Source organism: Cyprinus carpio, chromosome A13, assembly GCF_018340385.1.
Source record: "Cyprinus carpio isolate SPL01 chromosome A13, ASM1834038v1, whole genome shotgun sequence".
Taxonomy (NCBI): Eukaryota; Metazoa; Chordata; class Actinopteri; order Cypriniformes; family Cyprinidae; genus Cyprinus; species Cyprinus carpio.
Window position 1 is genome coordinate 29,208,005 of NC_056584.1, and position 5,791 is coordinate 29,213,795.

General features: G+C 37.6%; 1 long non-coding RNA gene across 1 annotated transcript; it reads right to left on the bottom strand.

Annotated features, from left to right (window-relative positions):
* Positions 1–1,961: 1,961 nt before the first annotated feature.
* Positions 1,962–4,761, bottom strand: LOC109070964. The gene is made up of 8 exons (XR_006161593.1): positions 4,732–4,761; positions 4,593–4,652; positions 3,833–4,423; positions 3,270–3,445; positions 3,093–3,186; positions 2,320–2,622; positions 2,100–2,217; positions 1,962–2,013 (listed from the first exon to the last, which is right to left on the bottom strand). It is a non-coding gene; the product is annotated as an uncharacterized LOC109070964 (long non-coding RNA).
* Positions 4,762–5,791: the final 1,030 nt, after the last annotated feature.

Below are 5,791 nucleotides of genomic sequence, written 5' to 3' on the forward strand. Positions count from 1 at the left end.
ATTGTGTAGTTATAAACTCTTTAGACTGTTAATGATTAGTGCTTTTTTAAAGTTTGTGGGTAAGAATCGTGTAAAAAAAAAAAAAAATCCCTTATTTTGGGGATGGATTCCGGTATATCTCCCTTATTTTCAATGTTCAATGTTGACAGCTATGTCGCTTATTTTGGGGATGGATTCTAGGCCGACGGATCTGAGCCCTCGGCGAGGCGCGGCTCGCGCGGCTCGCGGCCGTCCGTGCGTTGGGGTGCGGCAGCGATCGTCCTGCCTGGACCCGGCGCTGGCCCCGTGGGTGTCGGGCAATCGTGTGGCCGATACGCCGCGGCGCCCTCTCTTCCCGGCCTCGCGCGTGGGTGGGTGATCTTCCGATACCGCGGCGCCCAGTCTTTTAAGTCCTGTGGTCTGTCACTCGAGCCGCTTAGGTCGGGACCTTCCGTGCGTTACGGCGGCGCGTACCCGGTTCCCTCGTGATGCTTATATTGTCCTACTTCGTGCGATGGGCCTGACTTTGCCGTTACTCGACGAATGGCGGTATCTCATTAGCTCGGCGCATCGTTTTTAGTCGAGAGCGATAATTGCTCCGCGCGTCTCTTGTTGTGTACTCCACCTTGCGCCCTTTTGTCACATTTCATGCGTGACCCGTTCCGCTCGCGCATAGAAGGGTGCATAGCGAACCGTTCTCGAGAGAGATGAGAAATGGAGCCGATGTTGTGTTGACCAAAACAAAAAAGTCATTATATGCAGTGCCTGCTCCATGACAAAATCAGCGTCCTAGACTTGTCTTATAGAATATGGGAATATGACCTTTTCAATTCTTGTTCCTGGTCAAGTATTCTTCAGGATGCTTGATTCATACAGGCAGTGTGTTTAATTAGGGTTGGAAATTGAATAATGATGGTGGTGGACCTCTGGAAAACATAATTGAATTGCCCTGTTATATAGAACATACCAGTACTGATAGGGAATTTGTCCACGGCCAACGAAAACGTTTTCAGCTGTGAAGACAGTGCTTCAAACTAGCCAAGCTTCTGGGATGGATCTGCTATGCTGTTGTACTCTTCCACTGCAGCAACTAGCTTCTTTTTCTCTTCACTCCTTCTGAGGCGCAAAGAATGGCGCCGCTTGTTGCTATCTGAATTACAGCACTCTTTTAGCTACTAAAAAATGCATATTCAATTAACATCTAATGATATATAGTAAAAAACAACATGGTAAATTCCCAATGTTTGTGTTTCACCTGTTTGTGGCGCCGCTTGTTGCTGACAATGTGGTAGGCCTCTTGATGTGTGTACGCCTTTTGATGCTGACTGTTAGACCTTCTATTTCCTCTTGAAGCCTTCTCATATCACCACTCCCATGTCGGTCACTTTCTACACAAGAAAATGCAAAAGCGTGTGATATGAAGAATTCCAAAGCAAATCAAAATACTACACTTCTGCCCCTCTGAAACCCACTGATTGAACCCAATCTTCCTGCCGTGGAAAGCTCTGTCTTCAAGTGCTTCCAAGCTGTGTTGCTGCATTTGCAGAGCCTTCTGAGTCTACAAAATAAAAAGTCAAATTTAAAATGTCCAGCATTCAAAAGTGCATCAAATAATTTCTGAGAAACTGTGGATATATAAAATTAACCCAAACAAACACAGCCCTCCCTTCAGTGCTCTTTTTCCAGTGATATTCCCTTCTTTTGTAATGTCTGTCAGCCATCTCTCTTCCAACAGTCTTTCTTCAAATCTCCCTCTTTCTCATCTCCATCAAGAGTGTACCCGTCCCCTACTGCTTTTTGGCTTCAAGAGTGCTGTGGTGCTCAGACTGATCCACTTTCAACAGTATTTTTTTTTTTTTAATTGCTTAAAGCACTAATAGATAGGTATCAATTAGTAAAACCTACAAATCCCAACTGCAATATTTGACTGATAAGTTATTTATTTATTTATATGTTTGTTAAAAGATTGTTGTAAATTGTTGATATTCTTCTTATTATTCAACATGGCTTGCATTGTAATCATGTCTGCTCGGCCTATAACAGAAATAGTAGAAAATGTAATGAGACATGTGTATATAACAAAAGGCATTCTGCATAAAATCATACCTTATTCAACATACCTGATTTTGACATGTATTTGCTTGTAACAGCAATTCTAGATAGGAAGCTGTTCACCTGCTCCACTTCCTCACCAATAGTTGACCCAGCTCCTTCCTGGTAGGCCCCACTATACTTGACCTAACAAGTTTTCAAATCCGACAAAAACAATGCACTCAAATTTTTTATGTATATTTTATATTATTTCTTAGAATAACATACTTAAAACACATGGTAATGTACCTCACATTTCCAAGAGTGTGCTTTGGCATGCATCACTGACAGAAAAGGATGCATGTCCAGTAAAGACTGCAGCTCGGGGAAGTGCTTAGAAATACGCTGGAGATATGGGAAGTATTATTTTTTCTGCAGAAAAAGGGGGTAAGCAAAAATTTCCCCTCGAAACATATTCAAGGCCATAAGGAGAACGCCATGGCGACAGACAGCAATCTCTAATCCCTCCTCATCCAGTTTGCTGCTTGATTTCTTGGCCAGTTCTTTTGCTGCTGTCCAGTGTGATGCACCACATAATCCTCTTCCCGACACCTAGATCATATAAATTATATACATTTTTTAAAAGCTCAAAAGATACACTGCTAAATACTGTAGACCACTCTAAATGTGACAGAACTAAACACCTGATCAACAAAAAAGATTAAATATTTACAGAACATTAAGATAAGTTTATAGATTTCTCAAAAAAGTATTAATGCTTCAAACAACCAAATCTATCCCACCATGTGTTGTACATATTAACTGTTAACTGTTATATTATGTTCTTAAACTACACAATCTCCAAATGCTTCAATCCTAGCTAATTTCAAAACAATGAACACAAACATCTTAAGTAGTCATAATGTAAAACATATGTTGTCAGAGGGCATCATATCGATATCTTCTGGGTCTGTTTAATTTTTTTCTAAGAAAAACATTTTACTTCAAGAAATGTGTAAAATTATTTGCGAAAAGCTGTGAAATCAAGTTAAACAGTAATATTTGCCAATCATAATACTTACGTGATCACTGTTTTTGCGGACATAGTCCACAAATTCAGACACCTCCACATCACTCTGTATAAAAAGTTGGTCAAGTAATCCCCTTTTCTCTGTGCTAATGAGGAAAACATTCGGAAGTTATATTAACACATCATTCAAAATGAAGAAAATCACTTTAATTTACAAACAGATAAGTACCTTGCTTTGTTTTTAAAGCGATAGTGTTTGCGATTGCCATCAACAGATACAGCTAACATGTCCGGAGTGCATGCTGGACAAGTAAAATCCTCCTGAAACATCTTTTCCACTGCATATCTTGCTGCAACCCATTCATTGAAACTGCAGCTGAAGGCATTGGCCGATATTTTTCCACTCTGAAATTAAGAACAGGTAATACCGGTGTTTTACTGGGTGATATGTTTTATTATATGTAGTACTGAAAGTACTCATATTCTTTTAAATTAATCTCCAAAGACTCAAAAGGGATAGTCATAAAGGATAGTCTGTTTAACATTTCATATAAAGTTAGCACAGTCTACAGAAAAGCAATCATTTTCACATTGAAAATGAATTAATTGTTTTGGTTATAAAGCTAAATTGAGAATCATAATGTATTAAAATCTCAGTACATTAAATATCTTAGTAGTTAAATCTATACATGCAAAGGTTTCTACTACGTCCAAAGAAAATAGTAATTTTACTTGGCAATGGTTAATGATGAAAAAAAAAAATAATAATTAAAAACAAAACAAAATACTTACTCTACCAAAGAGAATTGTTTTCTCATCAAGCATTTTAACAAATGCTTGAAAAGACATCCCTGGTGATGCCATTTTCATCTCTTGAAATGAGACAAGCACATCTGTTGTGAACAGTGCTCTTGCAGGAATGTTACCAGGCCAGTAACCACTCTTTTGAAGTTCTGGCAAAGACGCCTCTTGTGAATATCCACACGAAGCACAGGACAAGTGAGGCATGCTAAGGTTGTAACGGCCTAAAGGAGGAAAACAAGCTACATGAAATTATAAGACATTAAGAAAATGGTAATACATATTAGAAAAAAAAATGTATGCAAAAATCTTCCTTTCCATTCATAGTGATCAGGGTCCTGGGCCTGCCTGAAGAAACAAGGACTGTCCCGTTACTGCAATCACAAATATGGGTAGGTATTTCTCCTTTCAAAATGTTCTCCACAAGAGAAGATCTAGCTTCTTTCCATCTCTCCGCCCTCATTTCAGTTCTAATGGCCCAGTCATTAGATATAGACCGAGGTTGATGATCTTGAATTGGGACAACATTTGCATCATCTTCCTTAGTGTCCAACAGCCTCTTTAGCTCTTCAAGAATAGTATCTAAGTTAAATTCATAAACATAAACATATTTTTTTTAAAGTCAAGATTTACATGTGAGCAGTATATACCTGTGCATGCACTTAAAAGTCTAATGATGAAAATATTCAGATTTATATAAAAAAAAGTCTATTAAATATAAATCATAAAGCAATATTTTTTCAGTGTATACCAGCTGTTTCAGAGGCATTTGCAGGGCCACCATTCAAGTCATCTTCCATAACAAATGGACCTGCCAGAACAAATGTAAGAAGGAAATAAACACAAAAGAAATACACATATACACAACATAATTTTTATGTAAACATTACCTGAAATATTGGTGTGGTCTCTTTTTAGTCCTATTTACAAAACAGAAGCACAATTTGACATTTTAAATACTGCATAGCAAACATATACTGTATATATATATATATATATAGAGAGAGAGAGAGAGAGAGAGAGAGAGAGTGGGAGAGAGAGAGAGATTTGCGTTTACAGTAAGTACATTAGTAAGTACATTATACTTGCTTTCTACATTTGCTGCCCTTTTGGCTCTTGGATATTTGTAAAGTATTTCCCCTTGGCTGTCCCTCTTTCTCCACTGAACAGTAGGGGGTGAGGGTAGAGGGTGCACATTGCTTTTGCCCAGTCTTCCCTAAGTGCATAAAAATGACCAGCCAGTAATTCAAGAAATATAACTTAATGTCTTGTTAGGGTAAAAACTGCTTACTACTGACCGATACATTAACAGTAATGGCAAAATTAATATTGATTGTGACTTAATAATATTAAACCAACAGGAAAATATATTGAACTCAATGTATGTACTGTATGATGACTTTATTTTACCTCTCGAGCTTGTAAGTTTTCAAGGAGCTCATCAGTATTTCTCAGCTCTTCTTCAAACTCCAAGTCCATCATGTGAATGTATACAGACACTCAACAGATAGACGAATACACAGATCAAAACAGAGACAGACAGACGAGATAGATAGATAGATAGATAGATAGTGTAGATAGATAGATAGATAGTGTAGATAGATAGATAGATAGATAGATAGATAGGTGTAGATAGATAGATAGTGTAGATAGATAGATAGTGTAGATAGATAGATAGTGTAGATAGATAGATAGTGTAGATAGATAGATAGAGTAGATAGATAGTGTAGATAGATAGATAGTGTAGATAGATAGATAGATAGATAGTGTAGATAGATAGATAGATAGATAGTGTAGATAGATAGATAGATAGATAGTGTAGATAGATAGATAGATAGATAGTGTAGATAGATAGATAGATAGATAGTGTAGATAGATAGATAGATAGTGTAGATAGATAGATAGTGTAGATAGATAGATAGATAGATAGATAGTGTAGATAGATAGATA